Raw genomic sequence first — 7888 nt, forward strand, 5'->3', positions numbered from 1 at the left:
CCAATCACCACACAGGGTCTCACTATGTAACCTTGGCTGACCTGGAACTTTCTATGTAGAACAAGATGGCATCAAACATATAAGTATCTGCTTGCCTCTGCCTCCTGAGTGCAGGAGATAAAGACATGTACCACCATGCCTGCCAAACGCAAAAATCTTTTAAATGTCATCTCTGCTTTCAAGGGATACACAGTCTAACTACTGTGTTACATTTCTATGTTGCCACCCTTTGATATACACCTTTCTGAGCAACAGACTTCAATTATACTACACCCAGCCTAGAACAGCCACCTTGTCCTGGTCGGCCAATGTTTTAGCTATTTTTCTCATCAATGTGATTAAATACCCAGCAGAAGGACTTAAGGGAGAAGAGATGTCTCCTTCAAAGGAAACATCTCACCATGATAAGGAAGACGTAAGGCTGAAAAGACCCAGTCAGAGGTAGTAGAACTTATGGCATACTCCTTCATGTTCCTGTGATAGACAAGAGGCAGACAGCCTAGTTAAAAGCAGAAGCAGGTATCACCACGGAAGACACTCCTCAGAGCCTATCTACCAGCTGAACTCGTGTTGCAAAGGTCCCATAATCTCTCAAAACATTGCCACAAGCTGGGACCAAGCATTTACATGAGCCTGTGCAGGACATTACATAGCTAAACCATAACAACTAGAGACATTTTTGATTTGGTCATTGCAAGTCCCATGTCCTGAACTACTTAACTCCAAGGAAATGAGGACAGTAAATTACCCAATCAAAGTACTTCATAAAAAATCTTATGTATGCATAGCTCAGCATAGGGTGAGTGCTTGTCTGGTGTATATGAGACTTGGAATTCAGTCCCCAGCACTGCAAAGGCAGAGAGGGGTGACACAAGCCTACAGCACCAGCCCTCAGGAGGGAGAAGCAGGAAGACCAGAGGTTCATGGCACCTTGAGGTACATAACATTTTGGGGGCCATCTCAGGCTGCATGGGACCTTGTCTCAACATCAACTGAACAAAAGTTGTGACACCCCAGGCACCTCTGTACTCCCGATAAATCAGTAGGGATCAAACCCTGACATCTGATGATGGGACCCAGGCAAGTATCTTTGGTAAAGGTTTCAATGTACAGCCAAGCATGAGAAGGCACTTCGGGGGGTCAGAGCTCCCAACTGTGGACTTAGAGTACCATCTGGCACACTTGGTAAATACACATTCAGTTGAGGTAGCTTCCACTGAGACCCAGATCCTTTGTTGTTCATGAATGTGCCACATTCTGCATGGCAAGGGCTTTGAATCCATGAGCAGAAGGGTTTGTTCTCCACACCATCACTGTCACAGTCACTGTCATCCTCCTCCTCCTCCTCCTCCTCCTCCTCATCATCATCATCATCATCATCATCATCATCATCATCATTGTTGTTGAGATAGGGTCTCTCAGTGAACCCGCAGGGATTCAAGTCTCCACAACACCCCCTCTAACCCACAGTGCTAGAGGTATAGATGCAGGACACCATGCCTGACTTTTGTTTGTTTTGTTTTGTTTTGTTTTGTTTTGTTTTGTTTTTGAGACAGAGTTTCACTGTGTGGCCTTGCCTGTCCTGGAACTCACTCTGTAGACCAGACTGGTCTTGAACTCACAGAGATCCACCTGCCCCTGCCTCCTGAGTGCTGGGATTAAAGGCATGGGCCACTACTGCCTGGCTACCATTCCTTTTATATGGCTTTTATATGGCTTAAGTCCTGATGTTTGATCAGCAAGCACTTCGTTCACTGAACCATCTTCCCAGCTGAAGATTTTTTTTTATAGTGGTTATGTATTTCATTTTTAATGAAAGTAGGATTTTAAACCAACTTAAAAGGATATTTGGCATTATAAATATGTTGGTGCCCCATAAATTAATCTAGAATGTTCTCCCCATAAAAATGTTAACCAAGGCTTTGGGAGGAGCATTACCACAGCTGACTGTAATGGCCAAGCATCTTCCTAGAATAGCCAGCGATTTTCAAAAATGAAAGGAAAATGAGAGGAGGTAACTCATAGCGAATACACTGTCAAAAATCACCGTACCTGGAAGATGGCAAAGCGCTCAGCAGGGAAGAGCACAAGGTCCTGAACTCAGACCCCAACATCCACTCCCAACATCCACATAAAAAGCCAGATGCAACCGCATGCACCTGTGACCTCAGTCCTAATCTGGGTCAGAACAGGAGGACCATCAGCTTAGCACCAGGTTCAGTGAGGGACCCTGTCTCGAGGGAATAAGGAGAATGATAAAACAAAGCCTCCAATGCCCTCCTCCAGTTTCCAAGCATCTGTGAACTGACACTCTCATCACCCTACACACACACACACACACACACACACACACACACACACACACACACTTCTATGGAACTGCGCATCAAGCAAAATATCTATCTTCATGAGATCAGCTGTGTCTACTTACTGTGGTCCATCAGGAGTGGTCCTGTGGACTGTTGACATTCCCTCCCAGAAGAGGGGGTAAGGAAGGTCATTGGACCCTCACGTGAGTAACTGGGCACTCCTCCCAGCAGGCAGTTCGGTGTAATTCTGCCCTAATTACAGGTTTTGCTCTAGGGATCTAGGGGAGGTGCCGGAGCACATAGGCTGGGAAGGACCAGGGGTGTGGGGCTGAGGCTCCATCAACAACTATGAGGAAGCCATCATTAGTGATGGATGAAGCTCCTTCAATATTTGAGTCATTCCTGCTCCTTGATAGGAGAACCCCTCACCGATACTCTGTAAGTAAGCCCAGTAAACTCATTGCTTCCCCAGGATGAACTATGGTAAGATTATCTTTTGTTTGTTATTAACATAGGGGACAGGGGTCAATGTTCACATCTCCCCCAGGGAAGGAATTTTAACAACACACAATAATTCACAATGCTTAACAGAACCACCTGGATAGTAACCCATGGGTAGACATTTCAATTCAATTTAGTAAAATCGAATGTAGAAATAAACACAAATGCTTCTGCAAAGTACTTGTTGAATAAAGATGCCGCTTCAAATCAAACAGGAGAAACAATTCTTCAATGCTGAGTATTGGGACAACAAAGTTGTCCATGGGGGAAACTGGCTCCTCCATATGACCTCCGTACCCAATAAATTCTAGATGAGTCCAGACTGAAATATAAAGAATCAAAATTATAAAAGTTGAACAACTTCTGACAGAAGATAAGAATGTATAATACAGAAACATCTGGTAATATATACAAAGTTGACAAGCTATAAAGAAAGTTATTGATGTTTTAAATAAAATAAAAGATTTTCTGTACAATAACAGTTATCACAGGTAAAGTAAAACAGATAGGCTCCAAGATGGAGAAATACAACTGTTTGGTGGTTAGCATTCTTAATATGGAGAACATTGCTAAATAGATTTTATTTTATCATAGTTACTTTTTATTAAATTAAATTTTTTTAATTTCATATATGTACTATATTTACATCATTTCTCCCCTTTCTTCCCTCCCTACAACCCTCTCATGGTTTTCATTTCCCCTCAAAATCAGATTCCATATATAATATATACATAATATATTATATGATAAATATATACATTGTATACATTATATAATATGAGATATTATATATGATATATGACATAACATATAATATATATATATAACTTGTTGAATCTATTAAGTGTTGCTTGTATGTATATGTTTTCAGTGCTAACCAGTTGGTATTGGATAAGTAATTAGGAGACTCATCCCTTGGGAATACTAACGTGTGTGTGTGTGTGTGTGTGTGTGTGTGTGTGTGTGTGTGCGCTCTCTCTCTCCCTCTCCACACAGTCATTAACTGCCTTTAGGGCCTTGAGAGATTTCCCACATCCACATTAGACTGCAAAATCGGTGTTGTCACTGTTCAGATCTTGTTTAGGCAGCCAAACTGTTGAGATTCCATGCATATAACTTGCCTGCCATATATAGAAGACACACTTTGGAAGCAGATGTCCTGGTTCTCCAACTCCTATAGTCTTTTCCCCCCTCTTCTGAGATATTCTTCTGCTACAGGTTACAGAGGTTATGTTGCAGATAAATCAGTTGGGCATGGTCTAAGTCAGTTGTAAGAAGAGGATAAGGCCTTGGCCTTGTGAGCCATGTCTGTAATCCCAGCACTTTGAAAACTTTAAGAGTCTCGGGAATCAAGAATTCAATGCCAGATTGGTCTACACAGTAGACCGTGCAAGAAGACAAGAAGGAGAAAGACATAGGTGTGAAAGGGGGAACAGAAGAACAAGAAGGGAGAAAGGGGGAAAAGAGGAGGAAGAGAAGAAGGAGATAAAACTTTAATGATTAAGTTTTAATACATGCATGAGAAAACAGACTCATATAGGAAAAAAATTGAGAAGAATCAATTTCAAACATGGTTAGGTGTGGTATCTCCTGCCTATGATCCCCAGCACTTGGGAAGCTAAGGCAGATTTGTCATGACTTCAATCCCAGCCAGGGCTATATAGTGAGAGCTTGTCTCAAGTAAAGAAATTAAATAGAGCCGGGCGGTGGTGGTGCACGCCTTTGATCCCAGCACTTGGGAGGCAGAGGCAGGTAGATTTCTGAGTTCGAGGCTAGCCTGGTCTACAGAGTGAGTTCCAGGACAGCCAGGGCTACACAGAGAAACCCTGTCTCAAAAAACCAAAAAAAAAATAAAAAAATAAAAATAAATAAATAAATAAATAAATAAATAAATAGATAAAATAATCTATGTAGTGAGGTAGCCTGATGCTGCTTGTATTCTAATGCTAATTTGGGCCCCCAAAACTGGTGGCCCCAGAGATGAGAGAGTCTGCACATAGACACAGACCCTATCCCCAACTTATTTCTGATTGGTAAAGAAAAGATGCCAACAGCTGATAGCTAGGCAGAAGACACAGGGGTAGGGTTTAGATTCTGTGAGCTTAGGGGAGAGGAGGATCTTGAGAAGGAGAAGAACATGCAGGAGGGAGAAGGAGACGCTGCCATAGGTTAGCTGAGCCATAAAATGTGACCCTGAGGGTGGGCCAATTGGAGTTAAGAGCAGCCCAGATGAAGCATAGTAAGTAGTAATATCCAGGGTTATCGATAGGAAAGTTGGTTGTAATCGCGTAGACACTAGGTATCCTGCCCAGCTCGTGTGCTGATTAATGCTTATTAAAAATATAAAGGCTATGAATGTTTTCTTTTATTCAGGAACTCAATAACCAAAAGCTGGGTAGAAACCCCAGGATGAGATTCAATTAATTTCAACAACAAATCTACACTCTCAGTTGTCACAAATAATCACATTTAACTCTTTGCCACATCCCCCCCCCCCCCTTTTTTAAGTCTCTTGCTATTGCCTGGAAAATATAGCTGATTTAGCTTTTCAAATTTAAACAAAATGTGCAAAGGAGGCCAGTAGCCCCTGGGAGCCTGGCCAGGGGATGCGGTAAAGGGGTGCCGGCCATTCTCCACCCCCTCCCAAATGCAAGCATCCTTCCTCCCAGTGATGCTGTTCTACATAAGGACAGTGACGGCCTGGCCCTGGGCTGGTGACCATTTGTCTCCTTGTCTCTGTTGGATTGGGAGTAGACAAGGGAATTGGGCTGGCTACACTTTATCTACCTAAATAGGTAACGGGACATAGCTTGACAGAGTGCTTGTTGAGCATGTGAAGGACCTTGAGTTTGATCCTTAGCCCCAGGCACAGACATACACAGAGCTGAATGCATACACACATGCACGCAAGACATACACAGAAACACAAACACATACACAAGTGTACACAAACAGAGAATCATCCACATGCACTTTCACATGCACACATACACACAAGTGCACATGGGCATACATGGATGCACATATGTGTACACATGTGTATGTGCACATACACACTCACAGCAGATACTGAGTCCTGGGAACCAGTGTGGCTACCTTGTGCATCACAGCCTCAGTGCAGGTTTTGCCTGCCTTGATTTGGGTAAAGGGGCACTTCCTCCTCTGAGCTGTGAGGGAGGGCTATTATTCATCAGGTTTCCCAGTGGAAAGAGAATACCATCTCAGACAAAGGACGGAAAAAAAAATCTCTGGGAATTCATTGTGTCTTTTCAGTGTACGGAGAAGGAAGCTGTCAATCTTTCTATTTCTGAACAGGTTCAAGGCTGAGAACTCACAGTCTGGCTGCTCTTAGCCAGAATTTCTTCGTAAATACTAAGCCCAAAGTGAGAGTCTCCGGGGAACACCTGCTCCCAGTGCCTAATGACAAAGAAGACAGAGGGTCCTCATCCCTGCCACACATATCCTAATCTGCTGCCCCCTCTACCTTCCCAGCTACTCCTGTCAGGACACGGTGGCACTGTGACATGGTCCCAGGCCACCAGGCACAGGGCTTCTTAGTCCTTATGCAGGTTAGCAGCCTCTTGTCACAATGGCCTGTGGACATCTAGCCTAACTCTGCAAGAGCATGAAGAACGTCCTGGTAAAAGCAGGCATCTGGGTACCATTTGGGGCTTCACATCCCATGTAAGGCAGGCTCTCTGGTTTCCACAGCTGCAGAAGGGGGTACTAAGACTCTAATAGTTAATCTTGATTAATGGGATCCAGAGTCACCATGGAAACAAACCTCTAGGCATGTCTATTTGGGAATTTCTAGATTGGATTAATTGGAGTGGGAAGGACAGCCCTTACTGTGGGCAGCACCATCATCTCATGTGCTAGGGACCAGACTGAGCAATAAAGAAAGCTAGCTGAGCGCCTGCATCCATCTCCCTCTGCTTCCTGTGATGCAATATGACCATCTGCCTCATGCTCCAGCCTCCGTACCTTCCCCACCATGATGGACTGTCTCCCCCAAACTGTGAGTCAAACCAAACCCTCTCTTCCTTAAGTTGCTTTAGTGAGAAATTATGTCATGTCAATAATGAAAATAGCAACATTAGACAGCCTCTGTCATCTTGGGGGCTACATTAAAGGTGGCTGCAGAGTTTCTGCTGTGTGACACAGTGACCACAGATACGCTGTCCTCCCCATTGTCAGGAGGGCCTGTGTGGTAGGTGTGGGTGTGTTCTCTGTGTGTGCTTCTCTTGGGGGACTTCAGAAGGTCATCTGCAGCACACTTCTCTTTTGGCATCCTCAGCAGCACTCCCGAAAAGGACACCGCGTCACAGCTGACATTCACAGACAGCACTGAAATAGAACGTGATATGAGTGCAAAGAGGAGAAGGCACCGTCCGGGCACCCAGAAAAATCAAGATGAAAATTACCTGTGGTGAGAAGTTTAATTTGGAGAACATGTAGACACATCACAGAAACCACCAGGGCTGGAGATGGGGATTGTTGGTCTAGAAACAGGAAGAGGAACATTCACAGGAGGCCTGGGGGACCTTTGCATTGGGACCCTGCTGGGGCCAGCCATAACCTCCTTCAGGAAAGAATGGAGCATGTCTGTCTGTCTGTCCTGGGAGCATCTAAGTCCTGCGGGGACTGATGGCAAACTCAGGTCACCTCACAGAGCCCTCCTGCAAACATGAGAAAGCCAGACGTCAGGAACCAGGTCCTTAGAAAACAAATAAAAACAACTCCCATTAAGTACAGTTGTAACTGTAATCCCAGCACTGAAGAGGTAGGAGCAGAAGGATCAAGAGTTCAGGGCCAACCTGGGCTATACAGCCAGACCTCACCTCAAAACTAAATTGAATAAAAATCCAAATTGACAGCCAAAAGACACAGTTCTCACCTTAGAAAGAGTAACCGCTGGGTCATTCTGGAGTTGAATGTGAGTGACCATGATCTAAGAACACAGACTTAGGAGAGCCCCAAATACCATGCTCCATCATGAAAATGGTCTCGTGAAGTTTTCATAGTAACAGAACAAAGAAAGTTTTAAATATAGACATTTTTAAATACACTGGTAGGAA

Source organism: Arvicanthis niloticus, chromosome 10, assembly GCF_011762505.2.
Source record: "Arvicanthis niloticus isolate mArvNil1 chromosome 10, mArvNil1.pat.X, whole genome shotgun sequence".
Classification (NCBI taxonomy): domain Eukaryota; kingdom Metazoa; phylum Chordata; class Mammalia; order Rodentia; family Muridae; genus Arvicanthis; species Arvicanthis niloticus.